Source organism: Astyanax mexicanus, chromosome 10 (genome assembly GCF_023375975.1).
Source record: "Astyanax mexicanus isolate ESR-SI-001 chromosome 10, AstMex3_surface, whole genome shotgun sequence".
NCBI classification, from domain to species: Eukaryota; Metazoa; Chordata; class Actinopteri; order Characiformes; family Acestrorhamphidae; genus Astyanax; species Astyanax mexicanus.
In genome coordinates this window covers 42,571,041-42,595,249 of record NC_064417.1, presented here as the reverse complement: position 1 = coordinate 42,595,249, position 24,209 = coordinate 42,571,041, and the positions used below count along the sequence as shown (strand labels likewise).

General features: G+C 37.7%; 1 long non-coding RNA gene across 1 annotated transcript in view; it reads left to right on the top strand.

Annotated features, from left to right (window-relative positions):
- Nucleotides 1–18,086, top strand: part of LOC107197586 (uncharacterized) — a 29,001-nt gene extending 10,915 nt beyond the window's left edge. The window contains exon 3 of the long non-coding RNA XR_001518648.3: nucleotides 17,140–18,086. This is a non-coding gene — a long non-coding RNA (uncharacterized LOC107197586). The remainder of the gene's footprint in view (nucleotides 1–17,139) is intronic.
- Nucleotides 18,087–24,209: the final 6,123 nt, after the last annotated feature.

The following is a 24,209-nucleotide window of genomic DNA, read 5'->3' as shown; positions in this document are numbered from 1 at the left end:
GACATGGCATGAGTCAAGTCATGAGACCACGATACAAGTTCCTGTCTCCTGACATTTGCTATGTCATCATAGTGCAGTCTCTATGTCCCTGACTGAACTATTGAAACCGGTGTTTAGCATCTCTTTAGCTTTATAAAGCTAAAGGTCGCTCAGTATGTGGCTCTCTGTTACATTCCTTCACTCGCGTGCATTAAACACGCCTCCTGCTTCCATTCATTCCAGACATTTTTCTCCTCTTCACGTTCTCCCCAAAAATCTGCAGAATGCTCCTTCAGACAGCGTCCAGCACCGAGCGCACGTGAAACGTATTATTTTAGCTGCGAGCGTTTGGGCTGGAATTAGGAATGGTGAATTACTTATGGGAGGTTATTGGACCTTGTGTTGCCTGAAAGTCAAACTTTATTAGGAGCGCTGACTGATCTTGTGCTCTGATTGTTGTGTTCGTAGCGTGGGTGAGAGCGCTGCGTGTTAGCAGCTTATTAACTGAGAGGAGGGTCTGCATTACCGACATCAGCTGACCACACCAAAGAACATATCACACAGCGCGATGCTGGACTGAGAATGGAATATTAAGTGGATAATTATCAGTGTTGGGAAGCCAAATAGTTCATGTTCGGAGAAAAGCATGCGGTACTTAATCATGTCGAGGAGTTTAAATTGAGCCAAATACACAAGAAAGCAGAAAGAAAAATCATTCAGTAGAGACCACAGCAATTACTTGGTAATATCCTGTATCCTGTAATTGATTGTAGAATAAATACACCAAACCTCAGGTCCAGTTTCAGAGTTTCAGTCTGAATGTCCAAAACCCAGTTCAGTGAGTCATTCTGAGGGAAATCTATCATTTCCTCCGTAAAGGTTGAATTTATTAGTATTTAAAACAAATAAACATTAGAAAGACTGTTAGAAATACTACTAGTAATTTTACTTGGCCTTGTCATGATATGTAATTTTGTGATTTTTCTTTTGTATAAGTGGAATATATTAAATTAATGGCAACTTTTTAATAAAGCAAACCTAACCACGAAACAAAAAAAAATATTATTTTGATTAAAAAGCATAACATTTTAAATGTCATTTTAAATGTTAATCCTATACAGTACCAGTCAAATATTGTGTTTTTCTTTCTTTATTTATTTAATTTATTTTCTACATTGTAAATTAATATTAAATACATTTAAACAAAAACACACATAAAAGTACAGTACATAGTAAATAGTAAAAAAATAAATAATAATAATTCTGTGTGTATGTTCCTATATAGCTTTAATATAGTCTTCAATTATTAAATTTACAATGTAAAAACATACAATAATTATTTTGTCAAAAACCTGTTATATTTAATCAGTTTAAAGTATTGCGACAATACTGTGAGTACTAAAGTAATGTAATGTATGCAAATTATATTTCAGTGTTGGGTTTGACCATTAATTTCAACTTGATATAAAAATATTTCTCTTAGAATTTGTCTGTAAAAAAAAAAAAAAAAAAAAAAAAAAAAAAAAAAAATATATATATATATATATATATATATATATATATATATATATATATATATATATATATATATATATATATATATATATATATATTTTTTTTTTTTTTTGGCAACATGGATTCTGGACAATTACAACCAATTTTTTATGCCCCCCTGCAAAATAATAAGTAAATAAAAATGTAAAAAATAATAATAAATGAATAAATCTATTGTAGATTGCAGCAGTGTAAGAAATATATTTGTATATTTACAAACACACCCTTACACAAACACTCTCACATGTGCTGCATACACACTCTTGCTGTTCTCTGTACCATATAGCGTAGCAAAAAATAATAAAAAAAGAAAGAAAAATCTTTTCATGCCTGGAGCCACATTACTCCTATGCAAATCTTGCTCCCTCTCTGTTTCTGTCCCTCTCTCTCTCTCTCTCTCTCTCTCTCTCTCTCTCTCTCTCTCCAGGCTTTGGCGCACCGCTGCTTTCTCTGGGCTGAAATAAGCGCCAGCGCTGAACCATGCTGCACCCCCTCCTCCACCTCCTTTTATTCACAGGCGCGTAATTGGTAGTCAATTTGCGCTCCCTCCTTGCCCATTGTGCTGCATTTTGCTCCGACAGAGTGCGGAAGATTAATGGCCGAGCGCAGTCAAAAGGGCTGCGGCTCAGCAAGCATGGGCACCCCTAAATTCATTACACCAATTTCCCCCTGTCCTGCTCTCCCCAAACACTGCAGACCGAGCAGCCACAGAGAAAAGAATCAAAGCACTCTGATGCTCTTTGAAACCAGAGAGAGAGAGAGAAAGAGAAAAGAGAAAGAGAGAGAGAGAGAAGACATGAGGATTTGTGTGCGTCTGTGTATTTATTGTAATTGGGGTTTGCTCTGTGTTGGACATCAGCCAGTCCAGTAAATAAACAGTACTTTTTTATACACTACTGTTGGTTTTTAGTAACAGCTATAAAATATCAAAATAAATCTTCAGAAATATAGTTTCAGGATGCTCCAGATATTCGGCAACCAAAATTATTTGGTTGATTATTGCAAACAAAAAAAAAAACAGTTTATACAGAAGAATGATGTTTTCCTTCAATAGCAAGACATCTTACAGGCTATGTAATTTATGCAAATTTCATGATGAATGACCTAGTAGAAATGCTCAAAAGGGAGTGAAATCTGTTCACACTGACTTAAAATCAAACAAACAGCTCTGGAAAAATTAAGACATCACTTTTTGAATCAGTTTTTGAATCCGTTTCTCTGATTTTGCTATTTATAGGTTTATGTTTGAGTAAAATGAACATTGTTGTTTTATGCTTTTGAATAACTTCATGCTTTACACTCCTGGTGCAAAAATTCAAGTTCAGCTTGGTTTGATGGTTTGTAATCATCCATCTTCCTCTTGATTATATTCCAGAGGTTCAATTTGTTAAAATCAAAGAAATTCATCATTTTTAAGTGGTCTCTTTTTTACAGAGCTGTATGTTACAATGTACAAAATTAATTTAACCATTAATTTAATGTATCCAGTAATGAACATCAGTCACTTTCAGATGCTGTAAATAATGTAGAATGAAATATCGGAAATGTGTTTAAATACATATAACTTTATATATATATATATATATATATATATATATATATATATATATATATATATATATATATAAAATATATATAAAAGTATATATATTTTTTTTTTTGTCATGATATATTGTGATATTGAATTGTTGTTCTGCTCTACTGTCTTCCATTTAAAACCTGAAAAAATGAAAAAATATATATAAAAAATAATATATTTAAAAAATATATATTTTTAAATACATATATATCTATTTTCTTTCTTTAAGTTGCTCTATTAAATACTATACATCTCTCTTTTCTCTCTCTCTCTCTCTCTCTCTCTTTTTCACTGATTGAGATTTGTTTGTTTTTCCTCCTGACTGTAGTGGTATTGGGTGTGTGTTTGTTGTGTGTGAGAGACAGGCGACACTGGAGTGTGTGTGAAAACACATGGATAGTTCTATTGTACTCAGGTGACAGGCGGCATGGCACTCTGTGTGTGTGTGTGTGTGTATCTGTGTGTGTGTGTTTGATATCAGTGAGGAGCCAATGAGCTCCTTCCCCTCCTCCTCCTGCTGCTCTCAGTCTCAGTATCTTACTCCTCCACTCCTCCTCGTTCTGTCACTCCTCTCTCACACTTTCTCTGTCATCCTGTCCAGTACTGGGAGGACACAGAAGACAACAATACCCAGACAAAAAAAAATCAGTTTTGGTCAAAAAGCTCACGTCCTACAACTTCCCAGCTTTTTTGGTCATTTTTGCATCATAAGACTTATTTTTGTAAATGTTGTGAATTGTATTCACTTATTCAAATTACTCAAATTCAGACTGAAGTGCACTATATTGTAGGGCTGCAACTAATGATCATTTTGGTAGTCGACTTATCTAGCGATTATTTTTTCGATTAGTCGATTAGTCAACGATTGTTTCTGCCATCTAAAAATCGATAGAAACAGCAAAACATGAGATTTAAATGGCATTTAAATATCTGAATGTTGTTTAAACATGGAAATTACTGATATTTAGTGATTTAATATGTATTCTGTTGTGTTTGGGCACTTCTGGAGACACAAACTAAGTCTCCCATTGCACTTCTGTCCCCAGCACGTTGTTTAATGTGATACTGTTACAAATTAACAATTAGTTGACAATGAAATTTGTAGTTGACAAATCGTCTAGTCGTTGCAGCCCTATTATATTATCTTAATGCATTGTAACTAATGCAAGGCAGCGGTTTGTACCTTATTTGTGGTCACTAGAAGCCTTCATACTTAAATTCGGCCATTGTCAGATCTGGACTCAGATTCTGTTATTATTCACACAAAGCAATCCAGACTGTTCTCATACAGAGTTCCCCAATGGTGGAACAAACTACCTTCCACTACCAGATCAGGAGAATCTCTCACTATCTTTATTAAACTCCTGAAGACAGAGCTCTTCAAAGAGCACTTACTCTCCTAACACCTCTAACACACAAACTACTTCTAACCCCATTTCCTTCTTCCCCTCCTTCACTTCTCTATCCCTTTATTTGCCTTCGACCTCCTTTAAGCCTAAAAAATCTAAAAAATGTTTTTTCTTAACTTCTATAACTTTTGTACTTGACTATTGTAAGTCGCTTTGGACAAAAGCGTCTGCCAAATGTAATGTAATACATTTGCATTTACTTTCAGTACTTCACTACTACAATTTTACAATAAACTATTCACTGCGATACTTAAGTACAAAAAAGTTGAATACTCCCCTCCCTATTACTTCCTTTTACGTGTGGAGCTTAAAGAACATTTCAACTTCTACTCAAGTCAATTTTTTTGCATAGAACACTTTCATAGAGTACTTTTACTAAAGTCTGAGTCTCTATAACGTTATATACATGTCTGAGGATTTCTCACCAAGAGGTACACTACCTAAAACAGCATCTGGAAGACTTTTTATTTGTGGAGAAGCTAGGGAAGCACGTTTACCCCTTTTTTGTGGCACACCTGTATCTGCCTGAGATATAACTACTGTACATGCCTAGGTCTGTTTTTATTTATTTTTTATACACTAAGTACAACTACAATACATTTAATGTGTATACAATTCCTTACCCTCACAACTGTGTAACAAATTAGTAATATGTGACTTATTAGTATTTGTAGTATGACTGTGTTCATAAAATAAATAAAAAAAAACATTAGAAGGTTACACATATGCACAAGGATAAAAGACTACCTTCCTTTGTGTCAGTGTGTCTAAGCATACATTCTTGTATCCGTGTGTGTGTGTGTGTGTGTGTGTTTCTCCCTGCCCAGACCATGGTGTTCATAACTCTTGGTCCAGTCTTCAAAGCCCTTGGCAGATTAACACAGCCACAGCACACAGAGCAATTGGCCTGGCTTTTTAATTTATGTACCTTGCCCTGGCTCCACGTGTTGGCTTTGCACCTGTTGAGCCTCCACAATGCGCTCAGTCTTTGTGCCTGGCCCGGTATCTGTGGGGGCCACTGCATCGGTCAAGCAGCAGGCCTGAGCGTGATGGACGGTAAACGGCGATTTTTCTTTTCAACTCCGCTGTACGAGAAGCGGGAAGGTGAGCCGTTGGGTAAAGCCGATAAATTTGCGCTGACCTTGTGGCGCAGTCAGATGGATTCATTGATAGGTGAGACTTAAAAGGCCTCGTGGGCACTAATGCGCACAAGCTGCGGATTGACGGACCTCGACAGTGGCTCGCCTCCGTCTCCTCGGCCCAGATGGATGGATGGAAGGAAGCGGCGAGCTGTCGGGAGAGGAGCGAAAGCGCTCTGTTGAGAAGCTTCCACTTAGTACCGCGGCCTCCTCCTACGCCAGCATTCAGAAGATGCTCCAACTGTTTTGCATTAAATCCTTACCGTGGTAAAGAGAAAGGGGGAGGAAGGAGGGGGCGGAGAGAGAAAGAGAAAGACAGAGAGAGAGAGAGAGAGCGAGAAAGAGTGAAGGGAGGAGGCAGAAATATGACAGAGGTGCGTGGACGGGCGCTCGGAGCGTTAATAAAGATGTCACGCGAGAACATCAAGAGACACAAAGTCTCATTTTCAACCAAGGTGCTGCCCTACAGATGTGCAGCCATGAAACAGCCATCGCACCCTAACCGGCTCCGGCTGCTGTGCCGCGGCTAAGCTAACAGGGCCGAAAGCTCGGCGAAATCGTTTGAAGTGGGTGCCAAGAGGTGTCCAGACCCTTAACGACCGGCAATTTATTACAACACCGTCCTGCTGAGAGCACGAAGGTCAAAGGTCACCCGGTGAACCCCATAAAACCCTCTCTGCCTTTCTCTCTTTCTCTCTCTCTTCCCCTGTTTCTTTCCTTGTACTCTTCTTATCACTCCTTTCCCTCTCTTTCTCTCTCTCTAGCACCTGTTTGCACCCTGGTTTGTTTTGCCATTTTTAACAGCTTTAGGTTACTATTTTGGACTTGGTAGCGTTCTAAGTGAGGCAAGATAAAATTTACTCTACCAAAAAAATAAAGTTACTTTAAAGTTTCAGTTCAAAACGTGAAACTCATATATTACATAGATTATATAGATTTATTTTATTGTTGATGATTATGGCTTACAGCCATTGAAAATCCAAAAATGTTACATAAGACCAATTAGATTTAATTACTTTTGGCAGTGTGGGCAGTGTGCCAAGTCCATCAAATCCATCAAAAAAAGTTGTCAGCAGAGGGAAGCATGAAGTGCTGTAAGATTTTGTGGGAAAACAAAACTGCACTGACTTTAGACTTAATAATAAAACACAGTGGACCAACACCAGCAGATGACATGTCTCAGACCATTCAAACCATCACTGATTGTGGAAACTTCACACTAGACCTCAAGCAGTTTGGACTGTGTGTCTCTCCACTCTTCCTCCAGACTCTCCTCCCTTGATTTACAAATGAAATGTAAAATTTACTGATGATCAGTGATGGTTTGGAGAGACATGTCATCTGCTGGTGTTGGTCCACTGTGTCCATAATGTATGGCTGTGTTCATAAGATGTCATACAGTATGTCAGTACTAAGAACCTCAACAAATCTGCCTTAACAAAGCATGCTATAATAACAGTACATTTAACCTCTTATTATAACAAATGATGATTTATACTTATATTATAATAGCTTTTATTAGTTTATAATGTATTATAATGTGTCACTGTACACTCTAAGTAAAGTCATTTTAAGCCAGATATGTTACATACTGTTTTACAAGCACAGCTTATGATTCATAATAATCACAATGCTTAATGCCAAATAAGCATGCCTATAATATGTTATATTTTGTATAAATATGTGTAATCATGTTTATAATACCTTATGCATTCATTATAATTTGTTATGTGTATACTGTATTATACAGTACTGTGTAAAAGTTTTAGGAACCAAAGCAAATTACGCTAATTCATTTACTGTATCTCAGCAATACGAGTGTTTTTGCCTGAAAAAGCACCACATATGATTCGATAAGATGCAAATAAACATAAATACAGTCAAATTAAACAGTAATTTCTCATTTTTTTAGGTATGTATTCCTGTGAGCCAAGCTGTAGAACAAAGTTTAGTTCCAGAATTCTCCTTGATGCTTCTTAGCCAGCATGGTAAAATTTTTAGTTCCATCAGCAGCTTACCTGATTTAACATCAGTAAGCTCTTATATACCAAACCAGGTGTTGATATGATGAGACCAAAAATAACACTACTAAACTCAGAGATGGAGGAGAGATTAGGGGATGTTTTAAGAAATACAGTGATGTAAAAGCTGCACTGCTTTTTGTAAAATTGCTGTTTGTATTTATTGTAATGCTAGTAGTGTTTTACTGAGCTAATACACACTTACTGCCCAGATAAGAAGCTTTTTCTTTATTTAAATTCCCACAGGTGCCTAAAACATTTGCACAATATTGTACATCATCATACTGCATATATTATCTTCACACTCTCCAGTCTAGTTAACGGTGGCACAAGTGTACCTGTTACTTAACAGCCCAGACACTATAACATTTCAGACAGTTTCTTGTTGTATTCAGTCTTGAAATATGTACTTAAACCATGTTTATATAATATAATACAGTAAATTGGCACAAGGCAAGTGGAATATTATTATGTAAGTATGTAAGGGCCTGAAAGTGAAGTGAGTGACCTTATGTTCTGCATATTCTACCCAGCTGGCTGTGGTGTGAGCTTGTAGAAATGTGAGAAGAGTTGGTTAGAATCCAGTGAATTATTTCAGCTGTGTGCATAGTAAAACAAGGCCACACACTGCTGTGGGGGAAAACTGCAGCATTCCATTCCTGTACCTTTTAGATCGTTTACAATGAGACAATGGAAGTCAACTACATTTTTAAATTTGGAGTATTTCTATTGGTCCCTTTAGGTAACATTATGACACAAAGATCCAATCCAATTTCCTATTCCTACCCCTAACCCTTGGTTTTGGGTTTCACCTATCCCCTTGTATCTGAGTCACGAGGGGATGGGATTGAAATCCTCTCCTAACAAATAAGACAACTCAAAAAAATTGACAATAAAAAGAACATTGTTTTATTATCAGCTAATTTTGGTGCTCTGTTATCGACCCAGTCAGTCTGTTATGATGTAGAGCATCAGTGAAGCACACCTCAGACGAATCTGTTTGTGGCGTGCTTGCAGAAATGGCTTCTTTCGCATCACTCTCCCATACAGCTTCTCCTTGTGCAAAGTGCGCTGTATTGTTGACCGATGCACAGTGACACCATCTGCAGCAAGATGATGCTGCAGCTCTTTGGAGGTGGTCTGTGGATTGTCCTTGACTGTTCTCACCATTCTTCTTCTCTGCCTTTCTGATATTTTTCTTGGCCTGCCACTTCTGGGCTTAACAAGAACTGTCCCTGTGGTCTTCCATTTCCTTACTATGTTCCTCACAGTGGAAACTAACAGGTTAAATCTCTGAGACAACTTTTTGTATCCTTCCCCTGAACAACTATGTTGAACAATCTTTGTTTTTAGATCATTTGAGAGTTGTTTTGATGAGCCCATGATGCCACTCTTCAGAGGAGATTCAAAAAGGAGAACAACTTGCAATTGGTCACCTTAAATACCTTTTCTCATGATTGGATACACCTGGCTATGAAGTTCAAAGCTCAATGAGGTTACCAAACCAATTTTGTGCTTCAGTAAGTCAGCAAAAAGTAGCTAGGAGTATTCAAATCAATAAAATGATAAGGGTGCCCATACTTTTTCACCAGTCAATTTTTGGTTTAATGCATATTGCACATTGTCTGTTAGTACAATAAACCTCATTTCAATCCTGAAATATTACTGTGTCCATCAGTTATTAGATATATCAAACTGAAATGGCTGTTACAAACACCCAAATATTTAGAACTAAAAATGATTGAGATTAATAGGGGTGCCCAAACATTTTCATATGACTGTATGTAGTATAACAATTATTTATTAGGGTTAAACCCTAATTCCTTAATGTTTGGGAGTTCTCGTTCAAATTTTCCACCTGAAATCATGCAGCATGTTTCTCAATACAGAGTACATAAGATTGGACTCCCATACTTGGCCAGTACGGACTTGGTAAGTTTGACTCTTGAGTGCATGCTCCCGAGGTTGGGAGGACGGGAGGACACGGAACAGTTATTTTGTAATTGGAACAGCTGCGTACTTAATGACTTCTTCCGAAAACGTTGGAGCACATTTTTACATAACCACGTCTAAAGCCTAAGCTACATTCCAATACATTCTTGCCTAAAAAGAACTTCAAACTTTATTTTATCACACAGCAGTACTATTTTAAAAACATGTAACTTAAAGGTAGGCACTTTCCCCTCCGCTGTTACTACTGTAAGGTGTGTTCTGAGATGTTGGACTGTAAGAAGTCTGCCCAAGTCACCTTCTGTGCATCCTTGATAATAAAAGGAGGATAAAGAGGAGCGAGAACACATCCAGGTTTTTGTAGTGAACTTGGATAACTGCAAACTTCTAAATGGAACAGTCATGGGTTGAGACTGATGACATTTCCCGAGTCCACAAGAATACAATTGCAGACAAGAGCGTACATTGAGAAACGGCTAGAATCTTGCTGCACCATTTAAGGTGGTACAGGAAATTTAGCTAGTGATTGTTTAAACTTGTTATAAAGAAATGGACATGATACATTGAAACAACATTAAACTGCGATAATGCAATTGTTTTTATACTTTTTGACAAAGAACATATTACATTTGTGTAGGGTGACCAGAGGTCCTCTTTTTCCCGGACATGTCCTACTTTTGAGACCTAAAAAAATGTCCGGGGGGAATTTCAAAATCATCCGGGATTTTGTTTGACTGCCCACAGCACAGTGCAGTGTGATTAGAATTGCCACGCCGTTCCATTCCACTCCATTCCAGGTTTCTCTGTATCGCAAATTAGTCATTCTCCTCAAATCTATCTACTTTGCATTGTGTGTGTGAAGAAGAAAGTGTGTTTACAAGCGAAAGCACGTGTGTGTCCGCCGGTTCTACACCTTTTTTCTGCGGGGAACATTCAGACCGGGAGCGCAGGCTTTTGACGGAGGAAACGAGGGACAGACTGAGCAGGAATGTGTAGCAGTTAGCATTACACAGGGACTTTGAGGTGATGGAGGTAACGTTAGCTCTATTACATGAGAATGATGAGCAATGGCTGATAAAAATAGCAAACGGTGAAGAATGAGAAGTGTTGGATGAGCAGCAAGTGTGAGTTTTGTAGTCTATTTGCTCTGGATCAACATGTTTTAAAAAGCATTAAACAAGTGAAATAACAGATTTTAAAACCGATAAATGATCAGTTAACTTAAAAAGTAAGTGTAAAAAATATAAAAGTAATATTAGCAAAAGTTATGCCCACACTGAATAAGAGTAAAACAGTGTCAAATGCTTTTAAGGCATAGTTGTGTTGCATGAATTCATAAAGCAGCCCTGTTTGTAGCCTGATACAAATACATGTTATAGCTGTTTAAAGGAGGAAGCACCTTTAACCTGAAGAATTAGAACTGAGCTGATATCAGAGAAATTCAGAAAATACATATTAGACATGAATTCAATAACCCTCCCCTCCCCCCCCCCCCCCCCCAAAAAAAAAAAAAAAAAAAAGGTGACCATCTTTTCAGAAACCCAAATCTGGTCACCCTACATTTGTGCATTTGTGGGGTTCATCTTATTAGCAAGAATTGGGACACCTTAACTCTGGGGTAGGGCTAAGTGGTGTGGTCAGGGACTGAAATAAGATTGACATGTTAAAGTTAAAGACTGGTTGCAAACTTTTTTCACTGTTTTAAAATGTGAAAAACAGAGATACAATATGAAATGTGTCTTTGTGTGTGTGTGTGTGTGTGTGTGTGTGTGTGTGTGTGTTCCTGGATGGAAAAGAGAGTGCGAGGGAGAAAGAAATCAAAGAGAATATCTGGCATAGAGATTTACAGCTTGGGTGAGATATTGTCTCTGCCTTTTAAGCAGCAGCAGCAGCAGAGACAGCACACACACACACACACACACACACACACACACACACACACATAAACACACATTTGAGAGAGCCATCTCTACAGAACTTTATGATTTGTTGTCTGGCAGAAATAAATCCAGCTTCATAGTGAACAGCTCTGTCCTCCCTCAGGTGGATTGGAGGCTGGCCTGCGTGTTCTGGCCTTGTTAAGCTGATGGGCAACGTTGACTTATTTTTCCTCATACGGGTACAGTAGCTCATAATTTCACATGTGCTTTACGCTGACAGCCCATGATTATCACTAGGTATTACGTTAGCCTTATCTTGTGACTCTGCTAACGCTAAAAGACAGACTAGCGTTCATCTTTTGATCCGCTAGTTTTATGACATTATTAGCAAGCTGCTATTTTTTTCCCCCTATTGGATAAATGTACTGCACATCTCCGACCATCTGAGCCGCATTCCTCTCCAGAAAATATCAGCCAGAATTTAGCTCAACACACAGCAGAAGGAATATTTTGCTGGTACAACCGGTGCGCTCGTACGGAATGTTCTGTTCTCGTGGTGAGAGGTAAGTTATGGGCCTATACTGACTGACACCTTACATGTACAGAATGTATTCAGGCATTTATTTGCTGTGTCGTCCAGGACATACCAGTATAACTCACCTGTTAGTCTGCAAACTGGGTTCATAAATAATATGAGCAGTTTAATCATTACGTGAGAGTGCTTGTGTATGTGTGAGCATGGGAATGAAAGAGTACAATTTAGAGCAGAAGCAGTGCATTGTTATATACGGTACCAGTCAAATGTGTGGACGCAGTCTTCTCGTTTAATGTTCTTTTCCCTACATCGTAAATGAATGCCAAAGTCATCCAGACTATGTATTTAGAAACACATAAGGATCATGTAGGACCAAAATACTCTGTGAAGCATCTAATCTGGAGTGCTGCAACAGAGGTAGCTCTTGCTCCGTCTTTCCTTGGGCAGTCCTGATGATAGCCAGACAGTTTCATCCTAATGGTTTCTGGTTAATTGTCTTACATGCCAACACACCTTCTGCCGTTTTTTTTTTTTTTTTTTTTTTTTTCGGTTTTATAGCTTTAAATGGTTTTGTCTCAAATGGTTTTGTGTATGGGTGTGATTGTGTGTTGTGTGAGTGTGTTTGTAAATGTGTGTTGTGTGAGTGTGTGACTTCAGACACTCCCACGCTGTCTCTGACCCTGTGTCCACTCTGTGCTGACCCAGAGATACCACTCATTGCTGCTAACATGATGGCGCCAGTGATCTTCAGGAATACATTCTCTCTCTCTCTTTCTCTTTCTCTCTGTCTCTCTTAAGAGTTTTAGGATTTTTAAATACTTCTTTTTATTCCATTTAACCCTTGCATAGTGATTGTGTGTTGATACATGATATGGATAAAAGTATTGGAGCACATAGACATTATACCTACTTTCTAAAACCAAAGGCGTATATATATATATATATATATATATATATATATATATATATATATATATATATATATATATATATATATACACATATACATGATAGAACATCCAAAAACATCTCGCACATTTTCAATCAGAGAAAGATCTGGCAGTGTGGCTGGCCATGGCATAGTATCTGTGTCTTCTAGGCAAACTTTTGGAATAATGCACTGAAGTGGGCTTTCAGAAAAGGTAGCGACCACTGGTTGCAAGGAATTTTTAAAGCAAGGTTGGAGCGCCTGTAATGAAGGGAAATGTGATCCGGCGTTGAAATTATATCCCATATATTATATCCCTTACCCGTGACACCACATACGAATTTGGGTGTGCTCACTTTAGGCAATCCGTGCCATCGTTTGACTAGTGTCAAACCATGCCCTGGCAAGCTTGGACGCATGCACGGCATTCATCTGTGCCTGAGCATGGAACAAGATGATGTCAGTGATGCAACGTTCATGTAAACAAACCTGGTGGTGTTATATTAAATTCAGAAAAAGACCTCCCTCCCTCTTGGGAGTGCATACTATGTCTCTTGGGAGTGCATGCTATGTCACTATGTATAAGATAACTGTGACTTTTGGTGCATATTTCTTAGTAAGTAAGCAGATTGTCTCCACTTTCATCAAAAAGATGGTGCGTACCCGCCACTAAGAGAGGGTGCTTTTCATGGCGGGGTCTTGAATTTGGCCACAACACCAGCAGGCCAAATAAGCAGTGAGTGGCATAAGTGTGCTCGGGCACGGATTGTTTAAACGTGGTGTGAGTGCAGGCCAGCAGGGGAGTGGGGAGGGGGCAGGACCGTGCTCCAGCACCCATCAACCAACCCGTGCTTAGTTAGAAAAAGCATCTTCAGTGGCAAGAAATAACAGTATTGTTTTATTGAGTGCTTGACTACCAGTGCTTGACTGAGAATGGTTTAAGTGGGGATATTTATTTTTTATACTCGTACTTTATACTTGTGTATAACCCTTCGGCAGTGATTTAGGGATTTAGTGTGTGTGTGTGTGTGTGTGTGCGTGTGTGTATGTCAGCTCACACTCAGCACTTCCGCTGAGCTGCTTCAGTGGCTTAGACTGTTGTCTGGTGTATTGTGATCACCATGGGAATGACAATTGAGGTATGGGGTTTAGATGGTTATTCGGCCCCAAGTGTCCGGATAAGCTCTGACCAGCCCCACAGTGGCCTATTTTACACACACCTGTTACACACACACATACATACATATGCATACATACATACATATACGCACACACATATACACACGTACACACACACTCTGTGCTGTCCACCTGCTGCACACACATCACAGAGCCGGCTGCAATATTGGGCAAAGGTTGAGCGTGTCATGACCGTGAGATTAATGTCATCCCGCAGTGTTCCTGAATGCTAATGAATGTCATGTTCTAAGCACAAGAACGGGACTTACTGTGTGCTGGCATTAAGGAGTCATATTTCACACTCATTTAACCCTTTCACAAGTACGGCCACACCAGTGGAATTTGCTGTGGTTGGTCCATGGTTGGTACCATTACACCTGTGGGTTGAAGGGTGAAAGGGAACGTTTATTGACTGTGGAAACTGTGGAAACAATTTAACAATTAAAAAAAATGTTCTGCTGTTTGTGGGCGAGCATTATCCTGCTGAAAAATAAATTCCAGTTGGAAACTTGGAATATTGGAATATTGTATTTTCTTGTATTGTATGTGTTGTATTGTCATCAGATGCCAAACAGAACCTTCATTATCTGCTAAAGACAATATGGCTCCAGTCTGTAGACAATGAGTTTATATTCAACCCTCAATTCCAATGAAGTTTAGATCTTGTGTGATAAATACATAAATAAAAACAGAATACAATGATGTGCCATTTATTTCCATCCTCTATTTAATTAAATACATTACAAAGACAAGATATTTAATGTTCAAACTGATAAACTTTTATAAAAAAATGTAAAGTTCTACACAACGTCCTAACTTCAGTAGGATTAGGGTTGTACTTGAGCTTAGATTGGGCCCGAAAAAAATCCAGCCTGACCTGAACCAAGCCTGTGCTTTTTCTGCCTGAGCCCGACCTGGCCCTCCCCATTAACTGTCATTATGAGCCCAAGCCTGATTTAAACCCAACATTTTTATTTTGCAAGTAAAGGATTAAAACTGAGCTTTTTCAGGCTGTTTGAATGAGCAAAATCTGTTCAGAATGATGTTAATTAACATTGCAACACTGAAGAAGCATAGACCTATGATTTGAGAAAAATTGTTTATTAAGAACAGCTACACACAAGTCAAATGCTTTATGCGGACAAATGTAGGAGCTCAGAGTTACATGATTATATGATGATACACAGTGGACAGTGCCAAGAGGCCCTACACACATTATTCATTAGCTTTTGCAGGACATGGCAAAACAACAAGTCATGGAACACAACATCTGGTTAGTAAATACATCCCAAGTAAGTATACTGTTTTTGCATGAATTACATGTAACTACATGGTTATAACAGACACTTAATATAAAGTGGGACCAAATAAATAAGAAAGACATTTGGAAAAGCCAGCTGCTGATATAGTTCAATAGAAGTTTTTAAAAGTAAACGTTTCATGTTTGCTGATTATTCATGACCACATTTTAAGTTGAGTAAGTAGCGTAAGTTTTTTTTCTCTTACAAAGTTTCAATTTTAGAGACATGAGGTTTTCTGACAGATGAAAAAGTTTAGTAGTCTTCACATCTGGAATTGTTTTATTGCATTGTAATGGAATCTTAAATATAGCATTTTCCATTTTTTTTTTCTAAATTCCATGTGCTTACACTTTGTTTATGACAACTTAAGTTTATTACATTCAAGTATTTTTTTTTCAAAATAACCTCTAATCTAATGTTCCCAATACACTTCTAAATATAAAGATGCTACTTTGCCAATTTGTTTTATTTTTGTTGTTGTTTGTTTTTAAACAGTGCCATTGAATAATTATATAGAGAAGTGAAGAGTGTGAAGAACCTTTAGTTTGCTAAAGAACCTAAAGAACACCAACTGCATTAAACCTTCACAAGGTTCTTTATACATACACTCACTTGCCAAATGTCATGGATTAACAGTATGTAAACTGACCAGGAAGTTGTACCTCAGAGATTTGTTTGGGAATACAAACACTTATATAAGTTCCGAGGTGGTATCTTTCGAGTGTGGTTGAACACTGTCCAGCATGCTCATGGCAAGGCTATGTGAATTAAGTTTAAGTTTAAGTGAGGCTTGATGGAAATTGAGTGGGAGAAGGAAAGTCGTTTTTGCATTGTACAATTGGTGTTTAACATCCTTGATCTGGTGCACACAAGTGACATTAGAAATGTACAGCTCTGTAAAAAAAATAAGGAACCTCTTAAAAATGACAAGTTTCTTTGATTTTACCTCATTTAAAAACCTCTAGAGTATAATCAAGAGGAAGATGGATGATCACAAGCCATCAAGTCAAGCTGAACTGCTTGCATTTTTGCACCAGGAGTAAAGGCATAAAGGTTTCCAAAAGCAGTGTGTAAGACTGGTGGAGTAGAACATGTCAAGATACACAAAAACTGTGATTAGAAACCAGGGTTATTCCACCAAATATTGATTTCAGAACTCTTAAAACTTTATTAATATTATTATTATTTTTTTTTTTTTTCATTATTTGAGGCCTGAAAAAATCTTTTCTTGTTATTTCAGCCATTTCTAATTTTTTGCAAGTAAATGCTCTAAATGACAATTTTGTATTTGGAATTTGGGAGAAATGTTGTCTGTAGTTTATAGAATAAAAGAACAATGTTCATTTTACTCAAATATATACCTATAAATAGCAAAATCAGAGAAACCGATTCAGAATCACATCCACATTCAATGCAGGTGGGTCCAAACACATGTCTTACAGGTTAGAGAAATGTTTTTTAGCTTCTGTTGGATGGGGCAAAAGTCATGGGACACAATACTCTTGTGGCTGTAGGTTTTTTCAAGTTTTTTTTCTAGACAGGATTATGAGGGAATGAGTGTCATGCAGTATATCAGTGTTATGAAGTAGGATTTGACCCAGACACCTCTATATAAGCTTCTTCTCTCTCTCTCTCTCTCTCTCTCTCTCTCTCTCTCTCTCTCTCTCTTTCTCTCCTTTTGACAGCATCCCCTCCTCTGACTGATCATGAATCACGGAAATCGATTTCGCTGTCACACCTCAAACCCAGGGCTTGACTCTTCCTGTGTGTGACTGCGGCTGGTCTGTCCTGCTTAGGGGTCCCTGGAGACCCTGAGAGTGGACATTCTCCCTCCACCCATCCCCCCACCCCATCCCTGCCAGGGTCAGCTGGCCTAAGAGCATGAAGAACGCAGGGAGTTCACTCATGTCGGCAAGATGGAATGAAGATGTTCTGCTTGACATGCTAGAGCAGAGGCCTTCTCCACTTTCTGCTCTCTCTCTCTTTCTCTCTCTCTCTCTTTTTTTTACTCTCGCTCCATCTCTGTTGTCACCTTTGCTTCACTATTTCTCGCAGACATCTGTCTTATTCAAGTGCTGACATTTTCATCTATGACCATGACAGGGTTTTAGACACGACTGGAGCCAACCAGCTTTATTCCCAGCAGCGCTGTGAGTTCATATCTCAGCTATTCTGATTATCCATCCATCCGTTCTTTCATCCATCTCTTTATCCACTGCTTTCAGGCCAGGGTGGTGGTGAGTCCAGAGCTTTACCTGGAATCATTGGGTACAAGATCATCATAGGGGTCTATTCTTTTGTGTTTATTTATTTCATCAATCCATCTTCCTATTATCCACTTGTTCTTTTTCAGTGGAGTAGTGGTTCTAAACGAATCATTGAGCTCAAGGCAGGGAGACAACCCATAATCAAACAATCATAAGATTCTGACATATTAACCAACCAATTGTTTTATCTGTTCTTCTATGTTCTGTTTAATGATGTCTCACATTTATTTCAAGGCTCTAAGCTAAGAGCCAAGCTAGTTTGTACTTCTCCTGTTACTGAAAATCTTAGGTTTCACCTTAACCCTTGTGTGGTGTTCAGGTCTGTGTTTTCATTTTTCATGAAATGATAATAAAAAAATATTTTTTCTAACTCAAACTCATTGGCTTTGGCTCATTTTTTGTGAAAAACATTTATCAAAACACCCCCCCCACACACACATTTATATTACATACAGTATGTTTGGCCAAGGGCTAATAAACATTGCTTCTTTTGTAAATTTGAAACTAAACAAATTTTCTACTCATATCTTGAGTTTAATTCATTTTCTTTTACATTTTATTAAAAAACTAATAAAAAAAAGAGTAGCACTTTTTGAAAGAAATGTAACATAAGAAAGGTAAAGGGCAAATACTAACCATGTAAGCTGTTTATATTGCTTGCAATTTAGGTGAAGCAAGCATGTGTAAAGCATTTTAATGTAAAATTGCTTAATTTTGCTGAATTAAATACAAGTAACAAAGTAAACGAGTGACAAAAACATGAACACCACACAAGGGTTAAATAAACTAGTTTTTCTATTGAAATGTACACGACACACAACAATATTGCTGCACTATTTAAGATGGAATGGAGAGTTGAAATTAGTATCATACTTTATCCCTGTTACTCCACTGCACTTATCAGTTCAAGCTTATTCATCAATTTATTTCTCAAATTGATCAAATACAGCAGGAGGGTAACATACTTTACATAGACCCTCTACTGGTATCCCACATAAACCCACACCTTACTAAATGGTTACTATAATTTATTTGCGTTTATATGGGATGTAATCAGCAGGGCCGCATAATAACTAGGTGTCAATTATTTATTAGACTGAAGCTCTTAATAAGCTCTTTATTAGACTGAAGCTCTTAATAAGCTCTTTATTAGACTGAAGCGCTTAAAAATAATAAGAATATTAAATGCAAAAAGAAAATTATACATTTAAGATCAAGTCAAAATGGAATATATTTATATTGGTGGAATCAAGGCATTTCTCGAGGAAGACAAATATAATTGGAAGCTTAAATACTTAAGAGCTTTAATGGAATAAATGAATGATACTACGCCAATTTAATATATCATATAGCTATCTTCTTAAGTAAAACTGCTAATACATCAACAGGTTCTGTACAAAGTCTGTATTATGGGAGGAGACTAGGGACAAACTTGGTTAAATGAATAATGTGCATTAAAACATATGATTAATATTTTTTCCAGATTAATCACATGCATTAAAGATGTTTTTTTTTTCTCATATGTATACACATACACATAGGTTTATGTGTTTTGTGTTATAGGTGGATATCTTTGTTAAAATATATATTTTTATATTGTTAAGGTAGTTAAGGCTTTATATAAGCCCATATTATGCTTTTTACGTTTTGTGTGTTTTTGTTTTTTATTGTGCTGACAAAAAATTATATAATTCCAAAAGCGTTAACAATGACTGCTAGTGCTAGTAATGACACAACACAGTGCTGTCTGTAAAATGCTATGAACTCATTGGACAATGCTAAGAACACTCTATGAACAATAATGACAGATTTTGTTTTATGTTTTTATGCTTCATATTGAAATAAAACTCTTCTGTAAGCTTGATACTTTCTGAGAAGTTTTTTATTGCAGATTTTCAGCAGCTGAGAACAGTAACTGGGGGCTCAGTTACAGCAAACCTAAAGAAAACATTGTCATTTTTCCTGAGGAAATTGTCAATTGTCACTGGTTGATCATTATACTGTAGATCCTCCACATGAAATAGTCTTTTTGATTTTCGATTGATAAAAATAAGAAAATAAACACACTTACTGAACATCCTACACAGTCCTGTTTAATCGCCAGGCAGCTCCAGCTCCAAGCAGGCTTGCATTTCTTCACTTGCTTTCTAATGGCTTCAGCAGATTGTTGCTCTTTTTTATTGTGAGGATAAATCTGCTGTAACAAGCTGAAAACACCCATAAATCTCGCGCGGACTTCGTGACGCAGGGAGATTTTAAGGGTCACCGTCGCCATGGCGATACGCCGGCCCTTCCCTCGTCCTTGGAAGATGCCGTAAAAGAGGCCGGTGTTCGGGGCGGCCGGACCCGCTCTGCTCCAGGCTCTCAGCTGTCTTTAAGGACACTGACATTTAAAGGTTGGAGAGGACTAAAATTTAATATTGCCATTGATGGCTTTGCTTTTGATACCCAGTTCAGGTTTCCCCAGTGTTACCACTGCTAACCAATAAATCCCACAGACAAAGTAGAGAGAGTCCTGTTAAAAGCACCTGGCCCTGTGCATCACCCGCTCCGCCATTAGTGACAGCGCATCTGTGACACTACTGGGGAGACACTACCATGCTTCACATGCAACATATAGTGAGAAACATACAGCTCTGAAAAAAAATAAGATTCCGCTTAAAAATGATGAGTTTCTTTGATTTAACCAAATTGAAAACCTCTGGAATATAATCAAGAGGAAGATGGATGATCACAAGCCATCAAACCAAACTGAACTGCTTGAATTTTTGCACCAGGAGTAAAGACATAAAGTTATCCAAAAGCAGTGTGTAAGAATAGTGGAGGAGAACATGCCAAGATCCATGAAAACTGTGATTAAATGCAGAAGATGAAGAGGAAGAAGACTATTGTCTGTCAAATATGTTCAGTAGCTTTGAAATTAAAACCAAATTAAACAGTCATTTATCAGGACTAAAATCCAGAACTAAAAATCAAAACTTTGCAACACTTTATATGAAGTCTGTATTTTTAGATCATTATAAATGCAGTTATGACTTATTACAATTTGCTGATAATAGTTTGTAAGCATGACTATACACTCCTGTAATGCATCATAATGTAAAGCTTATTAACGTGCTTTATGAATGCATTATAATGTGTTATTAGCATTATAAACATGGCTATATATATTCGTAAAACATATTTAGAATATTATAGCTATGTTTTTTATGCAATGTGAATTGTGATCATAATACATAATCAATAGTAATATGTTTAAACTACAAAAATGATAGACATTAAACGATAGATCACTTTGAAGCATGCAGTGATCGCATTTTAAAGGTCTGTAAAACATTGTTTAGTAAGTAACATAAGTGTCACGTCTGGTGCTGTTAGCTCCTCTGTCCCTTCCACACCAAGCTCTAACGGAGGTTCTCAGGAAGTCCCGAATACTGATTACTGGCACTATAAAGGTGCACGCCAAACAGACTACCACGCCGCGTATTGTAGGTTCACCTCTTTACAAAGCGTTACTTTATCTCTTGTCTCAGTTTACTTTGTGTATGACCTTGCTTTTGTTTTCTCGACGCCGATTATTGCCTTTGCCTCTGATACTGGATTGTTTGTGTATGACCTGGACTGTGCTTTCACCACCGCCTCTTGGATTACCTCTGATACTGGATTGCTCGTGTATGAACTCTGGACTGGTTATCGTTTCTGGTATGGTTTTGCCTTCATTACTCTGTTTACTGGTGATCACCCATTTCTCTGTATCGACTCTGATTACATCTGTTTATTCTTATAATAAACACATTTTTATTTTATCAGTATCTGCACGTGTCTGCCATTCTGTACATACCATGACAATAAGTAATTTATCATTTGTGTTATAACTCATTCTTCTTTTATTATGAGTCATTTTAGTGATTTTGTTTTATATATAAGAATAAAAACCTTATGCGGACTTTCAGGAATGCATTATTTCCAAGTTGTAATGAGTTATGACCATGCTTATAATGCCTTATACTGTAAATACAGGCTTCATAGAAAGTTACCAACAGCTCTTTTCACTTCTATTACAATATATGCATGATAGAATATGATATTTGCTGTTACATTTAAATTATCCTTAATGTGGAATATTTTACTTAGGGATGCAATTTAATGTCATTTTACACATTTTAAAAAATCATGACTGATTCACATGGGATAAGACTTGACATCATGCTGGCAATCTATAAATGACTGACATGGGAGTAGCTTCTCGATTTACACCCTCCCAGCATCTTCCAACGAATGTGATGATAATCAATCTTATATCTTATTACCCAGTTATAGTAATGATGGAATGTTGTTGGAAAATTTGTAGTTACATGTTCATAACAAGCATGTAGGCACAAGCATGAGTCCTTGTACTCATCCTCTGGTTTTGAATGATGTTTGCCACAGACTATGGTAAATTCCTGCGTGAGCGCATACATAAAACTTAACGTATGATCTGTCTCGTTATCTCAATATTGGCCTGGAAAATGTTTGTTTGCTCTTAGGATTTTTTTCTTCTTCTTGTCTAAAGCAACAGCAACATGCTGATTTGTTAGTAGACAATTGCCATAGATGTCATGTGGATGTGGGTATGTCCATATGTAACTCTAGCTTTAGTGGCCAGTCTCCATCAGGGCATCATTAAAATGTCTATGGTGATTAAAGGTGCACTTCGGTCAAGGCTTTCTCGTCGTTAACTCGTCTTTCTTGGGTTACACCAACGTAAAGAAACTAAGCTAACGTTTCACTGCTGAGGCAGACCAAGTGGACCAGGTGTCAGCACTGCAGTAGTGATCTACACTGAGTGGTTGGATTGTATTGCGTAGTTCACCTAAACTGCATTTGGACACCATACTACTACATAGCTACGTTTTTCTTCTTTCAGTTTTTGATAGTTGTGAATGTGATAGGTTGGTTGTTCCTCTGATATATGTATGGTATATGTAAAGCAGCGTGTTTTATAGTGTTATTCAATGTATGATATATTGAATGCTTTAGCATATATAGCAACATACTGTACATGTACACATGAAGAACATGGAAGCTGAAGAATGCTCCATTAATGACCTATGGAATATGCATGCCAAGCCTCCGAGTTGCTTGTTTGTTCACATGGGCAATTTTAGCCAGAAGCTGCCAGTCACAATCATTTTTTCATCAACTGCACTGTCCATTGTGGGTCGTAATAATTAGCCTTCTAAAATTTCTTTTCTATTCTATTTCTGGTTCACACATAACCCAATACAGGGATGCTTCATAACCAACATACACTCCCTGGCCACAAAAAAGGTCACACACTCTAATATATGGTTAATATTTGGTTGATTTAATTGTAGAATGCATTTGCTGTGGTATTGTTTATTTGATAAGCTTCTGCAATGTCACAAAATTCATTTCAATCCAATGTTTCATTAATTTTTCACCAAGATCTTGCTCTTGCATTGATGATGGTAGAGTCTGACCACTGCACAAAGCCTTCTCCATCCAGCACATCCCAAAGATTCTCAATGGGGTTAAGGTCTGGACTCTGTGGTGAACTCTCTCAATCCATGTGTGAAAATGATGATCTCATGCTCCCTGAACCCTGCACTCTTTCACAATTCCAGCTCCATGAATCCTCCTGGCACTGTCATCTTGGAATATGCTCGTCAATATGGCATCAGGGAAGAAAAAAATCCATGGATTTTGGAATAACCTGGTCTATATTCAGTATATTCAGGTAGTCAGCTGACCTCATTCTTTCAGCACATACTGTTGCTGAACCTAGACCTGACCAACTGCAGCATCAACCCCACATCATTTGCCCTTTTTTTGACTAGGCAGTGTATTATATCATATTAACTTACTATGAGGACATATTAAAAATATACTGTACTAAAATGTCTGGTATTCTAAATGTTTTCCATCCCAGCATGTGTATGTGTTTGTTTTGTTTTGTTGTTCTCAAATTTCATATTTTGTCTCTCTCGTGGCTGCCAAGTCATCAACTGCCAACCAAAACATGCGTTCACTACAAACAGAAACACATACACACACACACACACACACACACACTTGACTTATTCTTTCAATTATTCTTCATTCTGCTTCTTTTTTAGTCCCAGCGTCAGCCCACGCTACACTGCTGGCAGCCTCCAATTTTCAAAAACCTCTATGGATGAATTAGAGGAAATTAGCACTTGTATAAATTTGTCAATCATTGCTTTGGGCTGGACTGCGGAGACAGTTCCTGTGAGGCTGGGCCAGAGCGTGTTCTCCATAATAAAGGCCCTGAGCTTTGATGGGAACCAGATGCCCACACTCTGATTCAATGAACCATAAAGTTTAATGGAGAACCTCCAGAATGACCCGGGCCATAGAGAGGTAAAGTTCTCTCTATTATGATATATCAGAAGGAGTCTGGAGTGTGCCTCCCTCTCTAAGTGATCTATCTCCCCCCCACCCCACCCCACCGCCATTAGGAG